The following is a 25595-nucleotide window of genomic DNA, read 5'->3' as shown; positions in this document are numbered from 1 at the left end:
TCTTCTTTCAGTTATTTTGCTGTAGGATTGCTCTAAAATGCTGCAACACCCATTTAAACAGCAATTTGTATCTCATTAATGGCAAGACTTAAAACTACGAGAATGAGAGATAAGCAAATAATATCCCACACAAAATCAATATCCTCTTTTATTATGGGTCCCTTCTGTTTACAGCCCATGCTTTCCTTTTGCAAGAGATAAACAGAATTGGTTTATTTCTGTTTCGACTTTTTAAAATTCAGCTTCTTTGCACAATTGACATTAGCTCTGTGTGTCAAGAGACACAAATTTTACACTCGTCAAAAAATGTAAAGCAACCTCACATTTAGATGAGCTTTGCAGTTGGTTCACAAAGTCCCTTGTTTTCTCCACACAAGCCGCCTCAACTATCCTTGGGTACACAATCATGTGGACAAAAAAGGCATTTGACCTCAGCAGTTGCCTCCTACCTGTGGAATGCCCTTCCATCAGATGTCAAGGAGATAAAAAACTACACAGCTTTTAGAAGACATCTGAAGGGAGCCCTGTATCAGGAATGTGTAATGTTGGATTATGTTTTTATATGTGTTGCAAGATGCCCAGAGTGGCTGGGGCAACACAACGAGATGGGCGGGCTATAATTGAAATTATTATTATTATTATTATTATTATTATTATTATTATTATTATTATTATTATTATTATCTTCATCAATGTGGCTGACAGCAACTCCCTTGATTATAGCAGCTGGAAGAATTGCCATTCAGATCAAGAGAACTGGTGCCAGCCATACTCATGATCTTTGCTTCATGTAAATCTTTGTCTACACCAATATGTACCTGAAGAAGGTCCCAACAGCTTGTGAGTGTTGCAATTGAAATTTTGCCAAAAAGTAAAATTCAAAGCAAATTTGCAGTTTCATCTTGGGGGATTTGTGGGGGAGCTAAAAGGGTTTTGATAAGACAAGCTAAATTTATCAACCCAGGCAGATTCCTCACATTTATAAGCTGTTGATATATTTCACAGAAAGATAAATCAGCACAAATGGGGCATCCATGTTCACAAGAACTTTCTGCAAGTGTACCCCACCCTCAAAAATGAACTTATGCCACTGCCTATGGCCCCATAGCTGGTCAATGGATTTCTGCCTTAGTAGACTTTTTCAGAACCCTGTGGCTTTGTGTTTTATGAGCCAACTCTAAGAAACATACAGTACAAAACAGAGCATGTCACCTAATGGTGCCTTTACAGTGGTGCCCTGCAAGACGAATGCCTCACAAGACGAAAAACTCGCTAGACGAAAGGGTTTTGTGGTTTTTGAGCTGCTTCGCAAGACGAATTTCCCTATGGGCTTGCTTCGCAAGACGAAAACGTCTTGCGTTTTTTGCAAGTTTGTTTCCTTTTTCTTAACACCGTTAATACAGTTGCGACTTGACTTCGAGGAGCAACTCATAGAACGCGGTGTGGTAGCCTTTTTTGAGGTTTTTGGTGATTTTTGAAGCTTTTCCAAAACTTTTCCGACACCGTGCTTCTCAAGACGAAAAATTCGCTAGACGAAAAAACTTGCGGAACGAATTAATTTCGTCTTGCAAGGCACCACTGTATGCTTCAATGTAGTCAAAGATGTTACTGACATGAATTATTGGCCAGAGCAATTGTCTATCTTCACCATTTCTGCAATATAAAACCACAATTTAAGCTCCAATCTTGCTGCTTTTGACTGAACAGCAAAAATGATTTCCTTTCTTAGAAGATTGTTATCCACAATGCCATGGGCATCCAAATCCATCTATAGAATCAAAACGACGATAGCTTGTAAATATAAGCCAACATATTTTCCTCACTGCATAACTTGATCCTCATTGTAATTCAGACACATTTCTGCTTTAGTGGAAAATGCTTTGAACTAAGAGTGAATAATTCTGTCCAAAGACTTTAAGATAATTTATCATCCAGTTTTTGGCAACCATGAAATGTTAATAATAGAAATATGTTAGATGTTTGATTGGGGATGAATATAGCTTAATGCTGATGCAAATATGGTTTCCAACAGTTATAAGAAATGAAAAACATTGCCTCACTATGGGGCAAATTTATTAAAGCATTTCTGTACCATTTCTTGGCTCTAAGATAGGTGATTTACAGTACAATGGCAGTGCCACTGACAGCGCTTACCTGACCTCCCATCACCAGTGGCATATGAGGAGGTGCAATACACTTGGTTTGGACACACTGGGGAAACCAATCTGACACCAACTTGCCCATCTCCTTCCTGGTAGGATGCACCAATATTAGTGACATGAGGTCCGGTAAGTGCCAGAACCCCACCTGGCACCCATATAAGGAACAGCTTCTGCCTGAGAGACATTGCTGCAGGGAGAAACTGTGCTGGACCATCTAAGGTCAATGGCTTTGTGTGTTTTCACCTGTCCTGCTCCGCCTGCCCTGCCCTGCCCCCAGGACCTTATTACCCATTAAACTCCTTATGCTGAGCACCACAACACTGATTTTAGGAAATAATGCACTCTGCCTTCTCTCCAGAGAGCAAGCAGAGGGTTTTATCTCTCAATTTCAGCACTGAGCACCATAGGTTTATGTGAGGACTTGCATAATATCCCGTATTGTTTTGTGGGCAATCTGGACAAAATATAGAATGCTTCATATAGATGCCCATGGGTAAGTAATCAGCCAAATTTCATTAGGTGCAAGCAGGTGTGTACTAGGCACTTTTAAAGCTTGTGGGGGGGTGTAGAATAACTAAAAGGGATTTGCTTCCCTCACCGTGTTTTTAAGGAAATGATTTTTGTTTGAAAGTAATGTACATAGCAGAGGCAAAAGTTCAGAGGGATGGGTGCAGAGGCTAAGAAACTATTATGAAAGAGGGGCAGGGCAGCTTCAGGCTTGCCTTCTGCCCAGTTGGCACCAAATGTTGCAGAAACTAAGTGCAAAGGTGATTTGACAGTGAGGATTGTGTGGGCATCTGGCAGGGGGAGGGTGACTTGAATATCCAGCATTTTCCAAGCAAGCACCACTAGTAGAACTAGGAAAACACATAAAACAAACAAGAGCAAGGTTATATGTTGTTTCTGCATCCCTCCTCCAAGGCACTGCAGTTAGACAGCCCAGGTAAAATCATTGTCTCTGTTTAGTAGCTAGACCTATCAGTCACAAAAGAGTTCTCTCCTCTCCTCTCCTCTCCTCTCCCCACCCTAGCATGTCCCCTGTGTTATGTACTGAAGTTCTCACCCTGGGCCAGCAGGGGGATACTGTAGAAAGTTTTCACTCAGGTCCACATATGCAAATAAGGGATTGAAAGTGACGTTCAGTGATTGGATAGTTACAGAAAGTTGTTACAGTTGCATTGTAGTGGAGCTCTATATAAGCAGGTTGGCAGAACAGTTCAGTTCAGTTCTGTTCTGGCCTGTGAATAAACAAGAGCTGCTTGAAGAATCGCTGTGTCGTCTGATATGTTTACCCACAACTTAACACCTTGCATGGGAAGCTTGGGGAGAAATGTTTCACTGTTGGCAGACATGCTGTCTGCACTGCCCCAAATTGCTTCAGAGGTCCCTGCTTCAATTCAGGGTGCATTGGAAAGATGTCACTTCATTTCAGATGAACTCTGAATCTTTCCCATGTGGCCTACATCAGCTCAGGATTCACGATTTGTCCAAATCAAATGTCCTTAATTTATGCTCAGATGTAACTACCATTTACTATACCCAGGTTTAGGGCTGCTACCTTTGGTCTCCAACACATTGGAGACAACCTACACACACACGAGTCACAACTCTGCTCTAAAGCTGAAAATCCTGGTCTTAAAAGAAACACTGTGCTGGCTTTCCTAAACTGCATGCAGTCCTAAATGTTTTCATTTTCCAAGATGTTCTAAAACTATGTGCCCATGCAGGGGACACCACAGCAGTCCAATGCAACAAACTCCTCCCTGCAAAACCCAAAAACCTTATAAGGTACTAAACTGTTCCTTTTCTGACATCTGGCTGATACCACTGCAAACAAATGATGGATTTGGATAGGCCTCTGCAAGCTGGCATAGTCGAGCCTCTATTTTTCTCAAGCAGGAAGAAATGTTTTGCATCAGATATACGACGTGTGTTGACTTCACCAGCCTACATGCATTTAAACAATACTTAATTTATATACAGGAGTTTCAGGTCCAGAAATTTACAAGCTGCATTTTTGCCACCCGAGTCACTGTTGGTTTTGGCACAACTTTCAAGTTCTGCGGAACCCGTGGCTTCTTGTAACTTGTCCACACAAGTACTAGCAGTTACCTTTCTTGGAATGGCAGTGCTAGACTTTTCCCAAGTTTCCATACTCTCAAGGTTTTTTTCCTAGCTATAAGATCACTGGTGGTATAAAGGCAAACATAAAATTCTGCACACAAAGAAAACTCTTCATTCCTGTTTAATGCAGTAAAGATGAGAGGTTTGGAGGGAGTAAAAAGCAAAAGCACAGAAGGGGTTAAAGGTTAGGTGGGGAGGGAGCTTTGGGGGTGAAACACAAAGTGGGCAAAAGTTTTCAGAATTTCCTATAGAGAGTTTGGTGCTTTGAGACTATTTAAATATGCATTGATATTTAGACTTTACTTAGGAGTGTGAGCTAAGCAGATGTTTTGGCCTTGGAACTAAGAGGCCTTGCATTATTCTCAGCTGAATGCTACCTTTCAGAAAGTTGCTGGGCAATGTTCCTAGGGGGTCATAATTTCTTTATTTGTCTAAGACAGGATAGGGAATCTGAGGCCTTCCAGATGCTGTTGTACTCCAGCTCCCATCAGCCCCAGCCAGAATGGGCAATGGTTAAGGATGATGGGTGTTGTAGTCCAATTGGATCTGGAGAGCCACCAGTTTCCAACTTCTGCTCTAACATAAGAATCTGAGCTGGAAAGGACATGAGCTACCTGGCTATCTAGGGCTAAAGCAAACATTGTATTTTGGCTCCCGGCAGTTCTGAACTTGCTTTTTGGAGAAACATTTCCCCCATTTTATTGTGCACAATGCCAACTTGGACATTTGCAGGTTGCATCATATGAAACTCTAGAACCTGACACAATTCACCATAACCCAACAACATACATGGGCTGACATTTAAAGCAGTACAGTCTTTTCTTTTTTAATTCTTTCTTCAAGTTATAGAAGGAGATGGCCACAGTCCAGGAAAATAGTGTATAATACTTCAGTCTGAAACTCATAATAATTTTATAGACGCTTGTGCCAATTGATCCTGTGTAATTTTAATGAACTCATTTAGAGGATGTAAATTCATTACAGTAACTGTTAAGAGGGGAGAAGGGGCTTTCAGTGGGCTTAACGCAATCTCCCTGTAGTATTAAATGTTCCTCTTTTAGCCTTTTAAACTCCATTATGTTCTTTCAATACTCCATGACCAGGGTTTTTCAGGCACCATAAATTCAGTTGCTGAGCCTTCAAAAGGATCAGGCTTGCAGTTTTTCCAGCGCTTCTGGACCAAACTCCAAGGGACAGTTCTGGCCCAGAGTGCTGTTTTTGCCAGCTGAAGCTGCCACAGAGACTACAGATCTGCTTCTGTGTTCTGCTCACTACTGCATTGACTACTGTGATATAGTGTAAGCAGGGCTACCCTTGAAAGTAGTCCAGAAACTGCAACTACTCCAGAAGAAGAGGGCAGCCAAGTTTTTATCTGAAGCTACTCATAGGGACTATATAGAACAGGCATAGGCAAATTCAGCCCTCCAGATGTTTTGGGACTACAACTCCCATCATCCCTGACCACTAGTCCTGTTAGCTAGGGATGATGTAGAACCTATTAATTTTTTGTGAACTTCACTGCCCACCATTTTGTTCCAACTCAAGATGCTGGTTTTGATCTGTAATCATCTAAACAGCTTAGTTCCAAGAAATTGTATGGAGAGTTTTCTCCCATAGTCCTGTCTCTATGAGTTAAGATCAGCTGCTGAGATGTTGCTTCAGGTGGCACCACCACTCTAGCTGCCTTTCATTGGAAACAGGAGAAATCCATGAGGTTTATGCCACTGCAATTTTCAGGTGGTTAGTTAAGAGTATAGCTGTTCTTAGTTATGTCCAGTGACTTCAGTGGATTCACTCTGCATATGGCTTAGTTGGGTCCATTGTTGGTATCCGTCTGTCTTGGGGGACAATGGAGGAATGCATTTTTGAGGGTGGGGTCAAGCTGTTGGATGGTTGCAGTTCCTGCTGTGACTGTAGAGACAAAGGCAGGAGAGGCCCTATGATTTTTTCCCCTATTAACAGCCAATTGGAAGAGTATATAGTTGGAAAGTGGGCTACACATTTACATGAAAATAAATAAACTCTGCACAAGACTTGCCCTATTGGATCAAACCTTCTTAACTGGAGAAGAGCATGTAAAAGAAGTTTCCTTCTCAAAGGTCTGAACCTGAACTAGCTTTCGGTGGTTGTGGCAAACTGGTACTGGAAGTCAGGAGTGATTACAGAACTCTATTCTTATTTCCAAGACTGCCTTTGATTTGTTTTTCTTTTCTTTTCTTTTAACTGCTGCCTACCCAAAGTTTCAGGAAAGGGTGAAACTAAAATCTAATAAATTGTCTAATTCCAGCACTCTGGCAATCTGTCTGAATGATCTTATCTTTACCTTTTCCTCTTGCCAAATGCAGATGCATTTTGGTAAGTGGCTGGAGATTTCTTGTGAAGTAATTATGTCACATATGCAGTAATTATAGCAATCACCAGCAGCTCAACAGTTTGCCTTTGCTGTCTTCCCAGAGTTAACTTTTTTTGAAAAGAGGCTCATAGGCAAGAACATATAAACTGAGCGACTGGAAACTCTGCAAGGGAGCCAAGATGTAAATCCTAAGGCAAATAAGTCATGCATGGAACTTCTTGGTTTTTAAATCTTTTTACTGTTTCTCTGCTGAACTTTCAATCTAATTAATAACATGCTGCAAGCATTTCCTAATGAAGCTTGGCCATTTTCTCCTTCTGGCATAGGGAACAGAGACACCATCTGAAGGAACAATGGCCACAAGCCGCCACAAGCCACATTGAACTGGGCAGGGCTTGTCCTTCAGGACTTCCTGATTGGGTGTATTCAAAGTTATTTCATAATTGTTTTATCATACTACCCAGCTTCAGCAACTTAGTATTAGTTTTAGCCAAAAGACTTGGTGTCTACGTCTCACATGTGCTATTGGGGTGGGGGGAGAGATTAGCATCACTATGGGGGCAGGGAGAGAACCCCGTATTCTGTAATATTTTAGCGGCAGTGGAATTTTTATTTCAAATAGAGTTGAGTCCAGAAGAGCTGAAGGAGAAAGGCCAGTTTCCTGCATCCATGTACTATACCTGAGCAGTCTGCATAGCTACTGGTGTGGTTGGGCATAACCATCCTCCTGGGGTGCAATACTTGAGCACAGTAACCTATGTTCTTCTTTCTCCTTGGTCACCCTCCCTTCCCCCATCTCCCTTAATTCACACTTTACTGTCATAAACAGAAGCCTCTTCTCAGAATGAGAACTAGAGTTGATCTGAAGATTCTCAGAAAGGAATATCCTGAGCAATTTTCTCTCTTGGGCTCCCCTGATCAGCTGGAATATTTCAGGAGCAGCGTGGAGAACATTTGGAAAATGGTCCCACCAATTTCACCACCCACAAGTGGAGTAAAGAATCTCGAACACAGCAGTGTATCAGTTCCAAAATTATTTTAATATTGTAGACGGGAGCAATGACTTTCGCCTCTGCTCCTTCCAACCCTCCTCTCAAAGATCATTGTTTCCCTCATTCACCAGTATAAACTAACAACGTCGTTTCATTTAGTTTCAACTGAGCAGAATATTTTTTTTCCAGAAAAGAAGAGAAATGTATTATTAGCTTCTCTTCCAGCCTCCTCAACTGCGGGCAAATTCTGCCTTCATCCCACAAACACATTTGGTGAAATCCATCCTTTTCCAATTTCACAGCCTGCAAATACGGCAAAGGCTTTTTCAATGACCCCTTTTAAAAGTGGCAACCTCCATTTATCAGGTGGGCCATTGATATGATCCTAACCACCACCACATCCCAATTTCAGTTATTCTAAAGCAGAACGTTATTACCCTTCAATCCATATTTATGAATGAACAATGAAGTCCCCCCGTCTCCATGTGTAAAAATCCCAGGACTTTTTGTTCCAAGAAACACATCCTTTTTAAATACTTTCAGTGCCTGCAAATCATAGTGGCATATTGAATCCTAGTGGCATGTCTGTGCTCATGCAAGCTGCACAACATTTAGAACTGTTCATTGTTTATATATCACCTGCGTGTATTGATACTGGAACACAGCGGCTTCCGTTGCAAGCCTTTTCTAGCAGGCATTCATGGGATACTTTCCAAAGGAATGTGTGTTTAATAAGGAAATATTTGTCTGGGGGGCAAAAAAGGAGGTTCTTAAAAAGAAATTGCAGAAGTCTGGGATCTGAATTAGTATCATCATAGGCAGTATGTTTTAATAGGTAGCATTGAGAGTGTGTTGTTAGTTCCATAACCCAACAGGCAGGGCATTTCCACCCAAAAGGTGTTAACTTAACAACTTCAGAAAAATTTCCTGTCGAGATTACGTTACATTGACTTCCAGTTTCCACATTTCTCAGATGCTCATAAGACTTGGGCAACTGAAAATAATAAATTCCGTATTATTTTTGGACTCAGTGGGGTGAGCAGGTCAAGCTACCCAATGGTTTTCATATGACTAAACTTGGGAAATGCCTTTTAATAACTTGGTGCCCTTTAGAAAAGTTGCACGCCAGTGCTTCCCTTGGATTTGAACCAGCTATTGCTTGACTCAGAGTTGCCCATTGATAGCCATGCCAGAGGAAACCAAAATGTCACATCTGACACAGACTGTAGCTTGGTTGGCCCCCAAGAAGAACATGGAAGACAAAATGTGAATATGTTGTCTGTGCTACTTACAGAACTACAGCCACTGCTGCTGTATCATTTATTTTGCATGGGGGGGAATCTGTTGGGGAAAGTGCCAGGTTACAAACGTGTAACCATGATGGGGCAGTATACAACATATTGTGTCACATATATATTTGCATCAGTGTGAATAAAATCTGTATTATTTTTCCATCACCAAAAATATGAGGTGGGGAGAATAAGAAGGATCACCTTGACTAATTTAGGTTCTTTAAATGGGTCTATTCTCAGTATTAGTTGGCTGAATACAACCCTACCTATGCACAAATCTGTTTTTAAAATTCAGTGCTATTGCCTCTACTTTATTCTGTTATGACTGTAAATTTACATTTCCACAACATTTTTACGTGCATTCCATATACCCTGGTCAATTGTGTAGCACCAGCTTTCTCCAGCTGTATAATACTATTTAATTTTCTCTTGGCACCAGAAAGCCCTTCTTTTAAAAAAAGAATACAAGCACACATGCACACAAAAACACCTGTATGCTTTTCATTCACACAAGCTTCTTCTGTAGTCAACCACTTATCACTTTTCTCCAAACCATTTCCTTTTCATAGTGTACCAGTGCCTTGCTCTGCTTCTCTGAGCAGCCACTTTGACATGTATGTTACAATTCTCGCACATGCATCCTACATATCTTGGCACCCTACCCATTGATGTGGTGATATTTAATCATTTCTACCAAACATGAACAAAACATTAAAAGCAACTTCAGACACAACCTTGTCTGTGTGAGAGCCTTCAATACGTCTCTCATAAACCTAGGCTATGAGCTGTTCAATTTCACCTTAACTAGCCTTGTATCTGGGGGTGGGAAGCAGTGAAGGAACATACATCAGGGATTATAATAAAAATAGGGTTTCCATATTCTGAAGAGCAAAAAAAAAAAAAAGAGGACACTCGCCCCCTCTTTCCTTCCCTTCTCTTACCTTTGCTGTCTTCGGCTTCCTGCACACGAGAGGTTGCGAGGCTGCGAGGCTGAGTGGCCCCCGGAAACAGCACAAGACCTAGTGCAACCATATGGCATTCCCCTGCCCAACGCAGCTGCTTCATTCTACCTCTGAAGCGGAGCTATCCAAAATTTCAGGGGAGGGCCATTCAGTTGCTGGAAGGCAAGAGCACAGACCATTGTGTGTGCAACTAAAAGTTTAATTCCGTTAATGTGGCGAAGGGAGAGACAGGTGGCGGTGTTACTCAGCAACTAAACAGAACGGCCTGGTGTTTGCTGAGGCAGCACGCGCCCTGATTGGTAGCACAGTTCTGAGGGAGTTTTCCTCTGTCGTTTGGTTAAATATCTCCTTGCTATATACAAGGCCTGAATTAGAAAATGCAAAATCTCTCTGTTTATTATACACTGTTTCGGCTCAGCTTCCTCAGTGAATGTTATCAGGCTTTATTTTCTCTCCAGGGGATTTAAATTATTTTGCTAACGTTGTTTCCAGTGCCTGACATGGGAGATTTGAGAGGAGAAAGGGAAGAAGGAGACAGTGTCACTGCCTCTTCTTCAGGATGTGGGAGCCATGTTTATTTTGGAAGTAGTTAGGTCTGAAAAAGAAGGCCAGGCCCATCTCACCATATGCGGGAGACAAATAGGTAAGTTGCACTGGATAAAAGACTGCAACTCTCATCCCTCCTTCTATCCCATCTCCTGATTTCCTGGACCTTCAGATTATAATTGATATCTGGAAATAACTGGCTGAACTATAAAAATACAATGCATTCCATAGATGGCAAACTATTTTGCGTGTCTGGTTGCTTGCTTGCTTTCCAACCCAGCTTTCTATTAAAATAACTAAGTCCTTGCAAACAAAAGAAACAACAGTTAAACAATAATAAAACAGCTGCTAAATGATGTAAATAAAACAATGTAAAGTTGAAAGGCAGCAGAAGTCTGCTGTAAAAAGTTAAGGGCAGCTGTGGCCTTTGATGAAGCTTGAAATGACTGACTCATTCCCCATTTATTAAGCCTGTTTTATTTTCTCTGTCATCCAAAGCACTAGGATTTGCATTGCTGAAATTTTAGCTTTGGGCCTTTGTGAGATTTTTTTTTTTTTTTACTATGGCCTTATACTGAATCTTAAATTATCTGATGTTTTGACATAAGCCATTATCGGGTTGAATCAATCTCACTCCAAAGCACACATACATGAAACTAGGATCTGAACAACCATCACGATCCTCGTGTTATAGGCCAATGCTGTATGAAATTGGCCAGCCTGGCCCATGGAAATATGTCATTTTTATCATAGTTAAGTCAATAGATAGGACAGCAATGGGGGAAATAATTTTGCATGTTTCGCCTCACAGTTTATGGCACTGATGTTGCAATAATGTACACCAAGGATGGCCAACCTGTGGCCCTCCAAATGTTGCTGAACCACAATTCTCATCATCCCTGGTCAATGGCTATTCTGTCTGAGGCTGATAGGCAGTGGCGTTGCAATGGGGGAGCGGGGGGCGGTGCACCCTGGGTTCCATGTCTGCGGGGATAACAAGAAGTCACCCCGCGGGGGCTCACAGCGGCACGAGCAGCCATCGCGGCACCGCAGCCGCATGTGGAGTATCCTCTATCCGTGGCTGCAGCCGTGAGCAGAGGATCCCGGTGCCAGCGACAAACCGCTAAGTACAGTGCATGTGCGGCGGCGCACGCATGCGCTGTACATAGCGACGCCACAGATGTGCTGTATAGCGGTTTGCAGCCAGCACTGCTCCGGTGTCATGCAGACGGTGGCGGGATCCTCTGCTTGTGGCAGCAGCCATGAATGGAGGATCCTCCGTTCTCGGCTGTAGGGACGACTTATGCACCTATGTGAGAAGAAGCCTCACCAAACTCAAATTCATTGTACTTCTGAAAACTCAATTTTTCTTGGCTTTCAGCAAAGTGCTGTACCAAATAAGATCATACTGGCTAAATAAACACTGTAATTGTAAATGCCCACATTAATTTTTATTTTTTTTAAAAAATGAAGCTTTAAGATTTTTTTTAAAATTGCAGCTTTCTGCCCCTCTACACACAAGACCAACAGAAGAAAACAGAAAAGCATTTGGGCTGGCAGTGCATTATATCCAGATGACTTTGTCTAGAATACAAATTATTCTATTCCAGTCTACATAAAGGCTTTCCACATCGAAAGAAAGAAAGAAAGAAAGAAAGAAAGAAAGAAAGAAAGAAAGAAAGAAAGAAAGAAATTAGTGCTGGCGAGTTGAATTAGAATGTGATAATAAAAGTAATAGATTGAAAAACATCCTTATAATTTAAATATTTCCATCCCTGTCATTTCCCAAGTAACTGTTTATATTCTTCACCTACTGTATATATTGATTTCCCTTTTCCCATTGCACCACTACACATTTGGCAAGTCGGATTGTGCGCATAGCAAAGAAATCATAGCAAGTCGCATCCTACCTTACAGGATCAGAGGGCAATGAGTCTCTGTGCTTCATGGTATTCTGGGACCGCCACTCCTGTCTGGCATATCTGCGCAATAGATGTAAAATACTGTCAGTCAATAAAATTGTGGGGGCGTACAGCGTAGACTCCGCGGTATAACGTTGCCCACTTAGCACACTGAGTGGCATTGGTACGTCTAACATTAGTAAATAAATCTGACTCTGATGTGAGCTAACCTGATTCTGATTTCTGATGTTCAGTCAGAGTACAACTATACAGTACTCAAGATTATCTTGTTTGCGGTGCAGTAGCTAGTAGCAGCTGGCAGAGCAGTGCAGTGGGGTGGCATTACCCACTGGCTTCCCAATGCTGCCAGTTACTGATAAAGGGAGGGCCAAGACAGTGGGGCAATTGCTGCAGTGTGCCTACAGTGTCTGGAGAATACTATTGGCTCTGTTGCTGCTCCTATGTCATGCTGAGGTCGCCCTCTCAGTGACCAGCAGGGACATGCTGTGTTGGGAAGACAGGTGAGCAACACTACCTCACCTGTATCACCCCTCTGGTCACTATTGAGAGTCTACACAGTAAATCAGATACTGCATGGCAAATAGATTAAGCGTGCAACGATTAAAAGCAAAGGGAGGAATTCATTGTAGAGCTATGGCAATCGTTCCATCAGCACAAGGTTTTCAGCTTGCCTAAGGGAATGATTCCCCCTCTCCTCCCAACTTGTCTCTGTTCTAGAGGGTTATGCAGAACCACCACTACCCCAAATCAAGTTTGGAGCACATGGGAACACACGGGGGGGTAGAAAGGGGAAAATGTCTTTTTTCACTACTCAAAGTCCTTGTGTGGGCTTCTGCTAGCAAGACTAGATAGTTGGATCCTGCCCCATGTGCTGGGCGGGAAATGTGAAGAGTTCTGAAAACCAACAGGGGGAAAAAGAAGATTCTTTCTCATGGAAATAAAAAACAAAATTGACTTGATATATGTAATTTCAGTTCAGCCCATTTCTCATCAGGAAAACAACGTTAGCAAGGAATGATATGAATTACCATGACGCAGAGCAGAACTTTCCAGTTATTGGCTTAGGAAGTGTAGATAAAAATAATGGTAACCCTAGTGCACACATGGGACTCAATAGGAAAGCCATCTCCCTTACTTAATATTATGGCTTACTTTTTTAACTTTATAAATAAGCCACACACTGCTCACAGCGACACAAAATTTCCTCCTCAGCACCCCACTGGCTACAATTCCTGGAATGCCTTGGAAGTGATGCCACATCTCAAGGTCTTCTGGGAAGTGTGGGAGCAGGAGAGGGCAGCATGAGGCTCTCTTCACTCCAGCCACACTTCCTGTCAAGACCCAGTAAAGTAAGTGACAACTCCCTTCTGGAAATATTAGAGTAATCTCTCTCTCTCATTGCAATCAAGGATTGGGGGGGGGGGTTCAGTTCAGTTCGCAATCAAAAGGTGAGTCCACCTACCGGTAATTCACACTTCCTGTAAACCAAAACACAGACATCCTTCAAAATTTGCACTTGCCCAAATTTTGCAATGCAGTTCTCCAGCCAAGGTGGAATCCACACACATGTGAAAAACGTTGTGAAAATGCTTTTTTTAAAAAAATGTGTTGAAAAACGCATCGAATTTGCTATAGCTCACAGTCATCATCTAGTGTCACAATTGTATACTGTACATTACAACACATTCAAAATGTTTTATTTGTAGTTGTATAGCTGAGTCCCAAATAATGCATTCTAAAATACATCCACTAAGTAATGTATGCATAAAGATGCATATATTAGTGCAAATAGCATTCAAAAGTGCATTATATGAGGGGAAATTGCTTGCAAAAATGTATATATTAAGGAAAACCCACACTAAAATGCTGGCAGATTTCCATTAAAAAAAAATAGTGATTTGCAAACTGATGTAGAAATGAGAACTAAAATTAAGCTTGGAAAAATGAGGAACTGAGAGGATCCAAAATTGACAGATCTACCCACCTTTTATTTCCAGTGCAGAACAACAAATGGACAAAATTAACATATGAGACCCATCAAGTAAGATAACAGCATTCTTGGTAAAACTTTATATTGTTTAATTTAACTGATATCATTTTTCTTTTAAGGAGTGTACATAATGTGTCTGGCACAAATGGTTGCTGTAAAATCATTCCTGAAATTACCACTTAATGAAAGCTTCAGAAGAAGAGGTTGTTGCGTATGCGCCAATACAAACATTAGCAGTTATTTACCTATTAGCAAGCATTTTGATACCTTTGCATGTGGAGGCACAATGAAACAGATGGTATGCATTATGATGGGTTATATTAGGTTATATGTCCTCAGTTGAGTAAGAGAACTTGTATGTGATTGCAAAAAGAGAGAGAGAGAAAGCTCTGCTAATCCCATTTGCATCAAATGTCTGGTATTTGTCATCTGTGACATATAAGAGAATTGGGTCCAGATGGAAGTTGAAACACTTGCTTCTCTTGTTCAGAAAATGCCACAGAAGAGAGATTGGTGCATGGAGGATGCCTCACACAACCTGAGGTTGAGAAACAGCTACCTAAGTAGTCTTCATTCTTCATCTGAAGAGGAAAAAAACAACCCTTATTGCAAAACATCTCATTCTCCACATTCCCCTCTGGCTGAATTTTCCTGAATTGACTTGCCTCTCAGCACAGAAGCTGTCTGGAAATGTAACATCTAATATTGAAGTCTGAACAGCCTATGGTTTACGTGGGGATAGTCGAAGTTACTTTTATGATACATATAACCAAACAGAAGTAAAATTGTCACATATCTGGTCACAAGTAGAGGTGTGTGGCACAATGTCAAGTAGATATCAGTAATTCTCTTAATTCTGAAGAGGAATGTGTAAAACCAACTGTACCTGTGCATTTTCATGTTCAGGTGGGGAAAGTATAAATATCCCGAATGCTTAAATATTTCATTTGAAAAGCTCAAGAGTGCAAAGTCCATACCAAGAGCTGGAACACAACTTGGACAAGAGCAAATATTCTCGCAATAAAATCTGTCTCCTTTCCCCTTTGGCAGATGTTCAAGCGTACTAATTCTAACTCAGCAAAGATGGAATGTTACCCCAATGACAGGAAATAAAAGAGATTTACCAATCTGGGCGAGTCCACTGTTTCTGAATCTCAATATGTCTCCTATCTCTGCAATCCTTCGTCAAAGACCACTATAGCTAACTCCTCTGGTGGTCCTCTTAATTTAGCCCTCCTTCCAGCGAAACGCTTGCTTTCCATGAACTATACAAATGCCTAGTTTTGTTGGTTCTGGGTTAAGAATGGTCTGGTTTCTAGAGAGTAAATGTAAGGGAGCATGCATGACTCATCCCCTCCCATACCACATTGTATCATCACAACAGTCCAATATCATGCTCATCATCATCATTGAAATAGACTCGGAGTCGCAAAGTGATTTCATGCTCTTTATTCAGCTCATAGTGGTGAGGAGGAATGAATGAATGTCCCCTCAAAGTATCTGCTTTATATACATTATTTACATAATGGGCTGCACATGATTGGCTAATTCCGGAATTCTACTGTAAGCCAATCAGGTTGTGGATTGACTTCTATCTGGAGCATGATTGGGTGGTTCCTGCCAACCAATCATACTGCTGCATTGTTCTAGGACCAATCAGACTGCTGCATTCTGAATCCTATTGTTCTGGGACCAATCAGACTGCTGCATTTTGGATCCTATTGTTCTAGGACCAATCAGACTGCTGCAGTTTGGATCCTATTCAACTCAGTACATAACAATCATCATTATCATTTTGTTGCATGCCACCTTTCCATAGCTGCAACTATGCTCAAGGTGGCTTACGACATGACAAGATTTACATAATTACAAAATTACATAATTACAAACATAAGTCATAAACAATAAATAAAACACATCAAAACATACACAACCAAAAGGAAACAATTTCCACGTAAATCATAAGATCTAAAACTAAGGATACAACAATAATATCAGTAACAGCAAATAGCTCTCTCAAACCCAACCCCCTCCCATAAACAATTCTCCAGCCCAAGAATCTGTACAACAGCCTCAGTTTTGGTAGGTGGAGTCAGTCAGCACTCCATTCTCCCAGGCCAGATGGGAAAAGGCCAGCAAGGCAGGGTGCAGGTCTTCCAGGGCTCATAGCCAAGATGGTCTCATTTAAAACAACACAGATAAAAATTAAAAACAGGTAGGGGGTGGTACCCATAGTCCCATGCCTCCTACATGCTTCATATCCCCTTTGTGTTCTTTGAAAATCTGAATAGGGCTACAATTACTTTTTTAATTGCAGTCCATAAGATTTTTGGGAGGCAAATTACACGCGCACGCGCGCACACACACACACGAGAACCATGAAGACAATACAACTGCATGTTGATCCAGTTATGGGATGCACCATATACAATGGAAAACCACATATTGTCAATGGACTCTATCCATCTTTCCCCACTACTGTGGCAGCTGTTGGGGCTCATTTGCAACATGTTTATTATTTATTATGATCAATTTCTCTCAGATCTTTTGCTTTTAAAATCTTTTCAGATCGTTTCCCCCCATTTATTCTGTAGATGGTTATTGGCCTTAAGACATACTTGAAACAAAATAAATTGCCAGCAATTTTTGGTTTTCATTATAAGCGAGTTTTATCCAACAGCTAAATGTTGACTGTCCTAGACTATACAAAAGAGAGAATTGTTTCCCAGATCAAGGAAAACTTGATTGCTTTCCAGCACTTATATGAAATTGTTGTTTGTGTGTTTTTAATAATAGAGATACATTTATTTCAAGATGAAACCAAGAGGGACAGATAACTAAGGCATAAATACAAGAGGTAATGGACTACTTTATGTTAGGTACTTTCTAAATGAGATGTTTTATATATATATATATATATATATATATATATATATATATATATATATATATATATATATATATATTTGCTTTCGTAGATTTTCACGGGTACAGGAATGCAGGTTTTGGTGTCTTCGGGTGTCTTCCCGTGTAAGAGTTGGGGTGTCTAGGCGACATTTCGACGAGGTCTCACTCGTCATCTTCAGGCTGGTGCTTTCGGCTTCTTGTTACTAGAACAGAGCAGGATCTCAGTGTTTGAGTTCCTATAAATACTGTTGAGGGGGTGTGGTGTATAGCCTCCAACGTTCTGGGCAGAGAGGGAGTTCCCAGGTTAGTGTGCCTTTTCTTCTTTTGTTCCTTAATTACTTGAGGGATATCTTGAGTGATTTCTTGAGTGATATTCTGAGTACCACTTAGGAGGGTCATTAGGTGTGGATTAGTTGCTAAAGCTTTCGTGTCTTGACCTCTTGAGCTTGTGAAAAGTTTTTCTGAGAAGATGGCTGTACTGCACTTAGTTGTGCTCTGGCTTGGCTTCGTGTATAGGGGCGAGCTGTGGTTTTGTGCCCTGTGCCAGCCAGATCTGTGTAGGGATTGCAGGGGGGTGCAGCATCCGGAGGTGCCACTATGGTTTGGCTACTGGATGGTGTCTGTACTTTATCTGTGGAGAGGGTCTGGGTTTGGGTCTGGTGTGGTTGATTGGAGATGGCGTTCTGTGTGTCTCTGGTTCTGGTGTCGGTTTTTGTGGGGAGGGCTAATTTCCAGATGTCTGGCAGGCGGGACGTGTCGTCACGCTTGTTCATGTTGTGAGGGTGTTTCTCTATCTCGATGGCTTCCATGATTATTCTCTTGTGGTGATGTTCCATGTTAAAGAGCAATTTGGAATCTGCAAAATTAATTTCGTGTCCTGTTTCTTTCATGTGTTGGTAAAGAGAGGAAGTTTTTTCTTCTTTTTTGACGGCATTCTTGTGTTCTGCGATACGTGCATTTATTCGTCTGTTTGTTTGTCCAATGTACGTGGCTGGGCAGACTTTGCAGGGTATTTCATAGACCCCTTGGTTTTCTAACTGGATTTTATCTTTTGGGTTTCTGAGGATATTGGCTATTTTTTGGTTGGTGCAAAAGGCTGTTTTGATATTGTGTTTATGGAGGATTTTGCTAATTTTATCTGTAGTGCCCTTGATATAAGGAAGGAGGGCCATGCCATTGTTTTCTTCTGTGTCTTGGTTTTTGGGGGGTGTTTCTTTTTGGATTAGCTTCGTAACCCTGTTTTGTTGGTATCCGTTGGCGATTAACACATTTGAGAGATTCTGTAACTCAGTTGTCAAGTGGTCCTTGTCAGACAGGCGTTTGGTTCTGGAGATGAGAGTCTTGGCTACGGAGTTTATTTGTGCAGGGTGGTGGTGTGATTGTGCATGTAAGTAGCGGTTGGTGTGTGTTTTTTTCCGGTAGATAGTGTGTCCTAGGGAGCCATCAGGTTTTTTGTAGATTAGGACGTCAAGGAAGGGAAGTTGGTTGTTGGCTTCTATTTCCATAGTGAATTGTATTTTGGGGTGTAGGCTGTTGAGATGTGTGAGGAAGCTATCTAGTTTTTCCTTCCCGTGTGGCCAAATTACAAAGGTGTCGTCAACATATCTGAGCCAAAGTTTGGGTTTGTGTTCTGACTTGTCTAAAGCATTGGTTTCAAAGTGTTCCATGTACAGATTTGCGATGACCGGTGAGAGGGGTGATCCCATAGGTGCTCCTTCTATCTGTTTATATCTTTGTCCATTGTGGATGAAGTACGTGTTGGTTAGGCAGTGGTTGGTCAGGTCCAGGATGTATTCGGGGGGATTGTATTTGTTTTGAATGGCTGTCAAGGCTTCATTAATGGGCACTTGTGTGAAGAGAGATACAACATCGAAGCTCACAAGTAGGTCGTCGGGATGTAGGTTTTGCTTCTTTATTGTTTCTATGAACTGGAAGGAGTTTGTAACGTGTGAAGCGATAGATTCTGCATAGGGCTGAAGTTGCTTAGCGAGAAATTTAGCGAGATTTTGTAGAGGTGAGCCTATGGAGCTGACTATTGGTCTGAGTGGTGTTCCTTCTTTGTGTATCTTGGGGAGACCGTAGAGTTTGGGGCATCTGGATGATTTTTCTCTGGGGATGATTCTTAGCTGGATTTCTTCACTGATAGGAGAGGCTTTTATTTTGGATTTGGTGGTTTTTTCCAGATAGGTGGTGGGATCTGTTTTTATAGGTTGGTAGGTAGGGTCTTGGAGTAGATTTGATAGTTTTGCTTGGTAGTCCGATGTGTTCATCACAACAGTGGCATTACCTTTGTCTGCTGGGAGAATGATTATGTTGTTGTCTTTCCTCAGGTTGGTGAGTGCTTTCTGTTCTTCTTTGTGTAAATTGCTTCTGGGTGGTTTGCTGGAGCAGAGGATGTTGGTGACTTCAAGTCTGATTTTATTGGCTTCATCTGGGTTGATTTTGGTTAGGCTAGCTTCGACTCCGCATATGATGTTTTCCGTGGGGATGCGTCTCGGGGCGACTGCAAAGTTGAAACCTTTGGAGAGTACTTTGGTTTCGGTTGAGGTGAGGATCCTGTCTGATATGTTATGTACTGTTTGTTTCATGGGTTGTTGTGGAGGGTGGCTGGGCTTCTGGCGTTTCTCTAGTTTGTGGAGTTTGTTGGTGTGTGTGTCCGTCTTACGTGAGGACTCAGTTTCAGCTCTCCAAACGGCTAGTTGTTTGCATTTGTCCCAGAGTGCAGGGTGGATTTTGTTACAGAGTTTGAGGTGAAGAGTGAGCAGATCTTTGTTGGTTTGGTTTAGTAGGTATCTTTTTTTATGTAGTTCGTTTCTGATTAGGGATAGTTCAGTTCGTTTCAGGATCCTTTCGGTAGCTGGGGTTTTAGAGTGGAATTTAAGTTGGAAGCATGTGGGATATATATATATATATCCCTGCTACATCGGGGCCCAGTACGGGCCACATGATTTCCTGCAATGATTTTGCAAAGTTTTTTGCAGATAAAGTCGCTCAGATTCGGGAAGAGGTAGACGCCACCGTGGGAGCAGGGCCGGGGCAGGAGAGTGCTAGAGTCCTGTCTAGTCAAATTGTGTGGGATCAATTCCAATCTGTTACCTCCGAGGATGTGGACAGGCTGCTTGGACGAGTGAAACCAACCACCTGTCTCCTTGATCCTTGCCCATCCTGGCTTATAAAAGCTAGCCGGGAAGGGCTGGGCGATGGGCTTCGTGGGGTGGTGAATGCTTCCCTCCGTGAGGGAGCCTTCCCAGACCCGCTGAAAGAGGCGGTTATTAAACCGCTTCTTAAAAAACCATCTTTAGATGCGGCCACGATGGCCAACTATCGCCCAGTCTCAAATCTTCCATTCTTGGGCAAGGTGATTGAGCGAGTAATTGCTGAACAACTCCAGGCACGCCTGGAAGAAGCGGACCATTTGGATTCCTTCCAGTCGGGATTCAGGCCTCATCACGTGGGGCTACCTTTGAAGGTGACCCGGAAACTACAACTAATCCAGAATGCAGCAGCCAGACTGGTGACTGGGAGCGGCCGCCAAGACCATATAACACCGGTCTTGAAAGACCTACATTGGCTCCCAGTACGTTTCCGAGCACAATTCAAAGTGCTGGTGCTGACCTTTAAAGCCCTAAATGGCCTCAGTCCAGTATACCTGAAGGAGCATCTCCACCCCCATCATTCTACCCGGACACTGAGGTCCAGCACCGAGGGCCTTCTGGCGGTTCCCTCACTGCGAGAAGCCAAGTTACAGGGAACCAGGCAGAGGGCCTTCTCGGTAGTGGCGCCCTCCCTGTGGAACGCCCTCCCACCAGATGTCAAAGAGAACAACAACTACCAGACTTTTAGAAGACATCTGAAGGCAGCCCTGTTTAGGGAAGCTTTTAATGTTTGATGTATCACAGTATTTTAATATTCTTTTGGAAGCCGCCCAGAGTGGCTGGGGAAACCCAGCCAGATGGGCGGGGTATAAATAATAAATTATTTATTATTATTATTATTATTATTATTATTATTATTATTATTATTATTATTAGAAGTATTATTATAATGGTGCCCAGTCTGAAATGATCCTATTTAATGTGACTAAGTTAAAACACTGCCAACTGCATTTATTTTCTCAGGATAACATTTATATGGGACTTATATGGATGGCTGAGAAAAAGATTAGAAACATCCCATTTGTGTAGTTCATTCCTTCACAGCACCGCATGTCTTTCTTTCAACCTTTTATTCGACCGTCAGTCAGACAGCCAGTCAGTCGACCGTCAGTCAGTCAGATGTTATAGGCAGAGAAATGAGATTGAGATTACTTGCCTGGGATCACTATTTACCTCAGAGGTAGTCAATATGGTGCTCTCCTGATGTTGCTGATTGACAGTTCTCATCAGCTTCATCCAGCATGGCCAATAGTTAGGCATGATAGGAGTTGTAGTCCAAAATACTGGGAGGGCAGCATGTTGGCTAACCCTGCATCAGCTGGATCTGAACCCTGGCCTCTCAGAACCATGTCCAAAGAAACATTTAACAAGATCTGAATGCAATGGATTTTTGCTTTCCATCCATTTTTCACAAGCATATTTGAATAATAATCAATTTGTTGGTTCATAACCAATGACAGGCTGTCTGTGTGTTGCTGGACTAAAGCTTCCATCAGCCCCAGTCAGCATGGCCAATAGGCAAGGATGCTGGCATCAACATCTAGAGGGCATCATATTACCTACTGTGACTTATGAGAAACTAGTTTCATTTCATGGGCTTCTCTCACACCAACTGAAACCTTGACATCATCACAATGTGTGTTTCACATTATATGCCAGGTTTAGCTCATTGCAGACTGATGGAAATAAGAATGTGTTCTCAGCTACATGGATTAAGCTGTATGGTATAAGCAGTTGCACAGCCGTACTAAGAGCAGAGATTGTCATAATTATTGGCTTGGGTGCATAGGTTTTCTTGCGCAAGCCGAAATTCACTTCCACTCACACAAGGCTACTTCCCCTAATCCATCTGACTTTTCCATCCCACTTCAGCACCCTTCCCCAATGCCTCATTCCATACTGCTTCAGAGGGTCCCTTAAAACTCACGAATGGATTTTGATGAGTGCAGGAGCTACAGCATGGAAGAGAAGCCAGAAAAGTCTAGAATGCCCAAGATGTTGCCTAGTTCCTGGGCATTTTCTGATAAAACAGTGGACACCAGCCGGGGGCTTCATTTTTGGTAATGGCTGTCATTACCTTCCCACCCCCCAAAAGTCCCAGAATCGTACAATATCCAGGTGCACAATATATAACCAATTCAGGAGCAGACAAAAGATGTGCCTCAGACGCCAGCCGGTTTATTGTGGTATGAACCTGCATACATAGTAGCTGACAAGTTCTAGTAGATCAAAACGTATTTTAGTTACCATATTTGACAACTTGCTAAATTTGGAAATTGGATTACAGCAACGGAATACTCATAAAGGACCTGCTATATGCAATAGTGATTAAGAGCCTTGTCGAAATTCAGTGAAATGTGAGAACAGCTGGGGTGTAGGCAGCATGCATTACGTGACTGACCGACATGATGTGATAACATTTGAGAGGAATCACCTTTGCAATACCGAATCAGGAAATTGAATGACATGCAAGATATGTACCAAGTCATCAGATAAGGCAGTGCAGTCTAAAGAGAAGTCAACAGCTGTGGTACCCTGTCTACATTAATTTACCTCCATCACACACAAGAAAACCCAGATGTGGCAAAATTCTGAAACCAGGTTATGCCGTTTTCTTACGTGGCAGCTCATTGTATAAAAAGGGCTAATTAATGTAGCAGTTTTCATTTTGTTAAAATGCCAGGAAAAGTCAATTAAAATTAATAATAAAATTAATAATAAATGACTTTAAACAACTTCTACTGTGGTATCGATCTTTAATTCCTCCATCTTTCCTTTTTCAAAAGGAAAAAAACTGAGCTTCTGTTATCTAAAAATCTGGATTTATAAAAGGTGAGTTCCCCAAATTGGTTTGCCAAAAATTGGCCTGCAATCCTATGCACAGGAAGTCTGCTTTAATCCAATAAATGTAATGCATATTAGCTTGATCAAACTGCATGTAGCATTCCAGCCTTTGTTTTAAAATTGTTCATTGACTGAGCTGCATTATTGCTTGATTGAACGACATACTGACTTAATTAATTTTGTCACTTACTACTGTTTGTTCTCAGTTGGATAACTGCATGTTGTTTTTCATTTTTTTCCATTCTATGTGGTTAACAACAGCTGGCCACATGGAGCAGCCTCTATATGGTTGCATTCCAAGCAACCAGTGAAAATAGATCATAGAATGTTTATACTGGGGCAAAGGTCCACCCATATAGTTCTATTTTTAAAAATTCCCTGTGTTATTTAGACTTGTTCAGGTATATGCACTTCCCTGGGAGTAGGTTCCACTTAACAGGGTTTGCTTCTGAGTATGGCTGCATTTTTAAGGAACCAATTGTTCCACACTATTGTTTCTTCCTTGCAGTGCAATCCAAACCATGTCTACTCAGAAGTCCTACTGAAGTCAGTAGGTCTTACTCTCAGATAAGCAGGACTAGGATTGCAGGATTGCAGCCTTACCTACCAAATAAACTAAGGAGTCAGCCAAACCCTTAGATATAAAATACCAAACCCTTGTATATATAAAATACAGTATTAGATCATAATTCCTTAAACATAATTCACACTGAGAGGCACATAAGAAAAATAAAAATGGGTGTTAACAGGTGAAATCATAACCACCATAGGCGCCGACTCCATGGGGCTTGAGGGGGCCCGAGCCCCCTCAAAAATTCGTTTGGGGGGGCTCAGCCCCCCCAATAATCTCGAGCGCCCCTCCAGCAGAGCGCCGCCGCCGCGCTGGCTCTGCCTGTCGACGCTTGGCGCGTCCGCGGCTTTTATAGGGCACCGGCGCGGCGGGGGGCGCCGGGCCGGGGGAGGGGGGCGGCCGGCCTGTCTCCTTGGCAACCCCATTGAGCAGCGCCGGCTCCCCCGGGAGGGCCATCCCCCCGCGCCGCCGATCGCCAACACCGCCGACGCTGTGGCTGCCCGAGCCCGAGACAAAGCCAGAGCCAGAGCCAGAGCCAGAGCCCGCCAGTCAGTCAGGAAGGAAGGAGAAATGGGGAGGGAGACGAGGGAGGAAAATTGCGCGCAGGGTGAAGAAAGGAGAAGGGCGAACGAGACGAGCTTCCAACCCAAAAAAGGGCTGGAAGACTGGGAGGATGCAGGATCGGGAAAGAAAGCGACGCCTTCCCCGCCCGCGACGTCGCCCGCTTGTCATTGGCAGCGCAGCGGGCGCCCAGAGGGGCTGGGCACCGGCGCAGGGCCGCTCCGCAGCCGCGGAGGACAGCTGCGTGGCCAGGGACGCGGACTTAGAAAAAATATTGGGGGGGCCCGGGAAAGCTCATGAATAATAAATAAGCTCATGAATATGCAAATAAAGTGGCTCCGGCCCTAAATAGGGCAAGCCACGCCCCCCCAGCCAGCCGATTGGCTGGCTGGGAGGTGTGGCCAGTCGGGATTCCCCTGTTCTCGCGGGATTTCCGGCCGGGGCTCTCCGATTAGGGCGCGCGGCTGGCTGGCTGGCGAAGGAGGAGGCGGGGGACGGCGGCGGCGCTCTGCTGGAAGGGCGCCCGCCTGAGATTATTGGGGGGGCTGAGCCCCCCAAAAAATTTTTTTGAGGGGGCTCGAGCCCCCTCAAGCCCCATGGAGTCGGCGCCTATGTGCGTGGCTAGCAAGGTGTGCCGCGTAGAGCGCGGCCCTTGTGTGGCCCGGTGGCCAGGCAAGCTCGGGCGGGGACCCCCATGCGAATCTAAGACGGGAGAAGAGGGCAGAGCAAAGGGGGTCCCTTCCCCAACCTCCGGCTCTGAGACTTCCCTGCGCCCCAGAAAAGCGAAAGGATTTTCTCTCTTTTTTTATATATAAATATTTTATTAAGTTTTCAAATACAAAGTTAGAAACATACACTGAAGAAAAAAGTAAAAGAACAAGAAAAAGAAAAAAAGAAAAAGAAGAAAAGAAAACCAACCATTCAACACATTTTTTATATAACTAACTGGACTTCCTCGCATCTCCCTTACCCTGCATTCTTTATAATAAAGATATCAGCAAATTATTACCTTGTTTCGTACCTTATTTTGTACTTTTCAAATACTATACCTCTAAATTTAACATACTTTTCATCAGTTACTTATATCTTAAATTAAACATAGTATTACCTTAGATTTTGACCTTTTCTTACTTAACATATAATTTCCTGTTTCCCAAATCTAATTGCTGAAGCTATAGTTTCCGAATCGTGTAAATTTTTAACATTCATACAAC

At 42.6% G+C, this 25595-nt stretch overlaps 1 protein-coding gene across 1 annotated transcript in view; it reads right to left on the bottom strand.

The window, feature by feature from the left end:
- The window catches only part of LOC308583094 (uncharacterized protein), a 235781-nt gene extending 223363 nt beyond the window's left edge, over nt 1–12418 (bottom strand). Inside the window, exon 1 of the transcript XR_014006050.1 lies at nt 12342–12418. The gene's annotated coding sequence lies outside the window, so the exon portion shown is untranslated. The remainder of the gene's footprint in view (nt 1–12341) is intronic.
- Between the last annotated feature and the right edge of the window lie 13177 nt (nt 12419–25595).

The sequence above is a fragment of the Podarcis bocagei genome, assembly GCF_964188305.1.
Source record: "Podarcis bocagei genome assembly, chromosome: 3".
In the NCBI taxonomy this organism is placed as follows: domain Eukaryota; kingdom Metazoa; phylum Chordata; class Lepidosauria; order Squamata; family Lacertidae; genus Podarcis; species Podarcis bocagei.
This window is presented reverse-complemented; position numbering and strand designations above follow the sequence as displayed.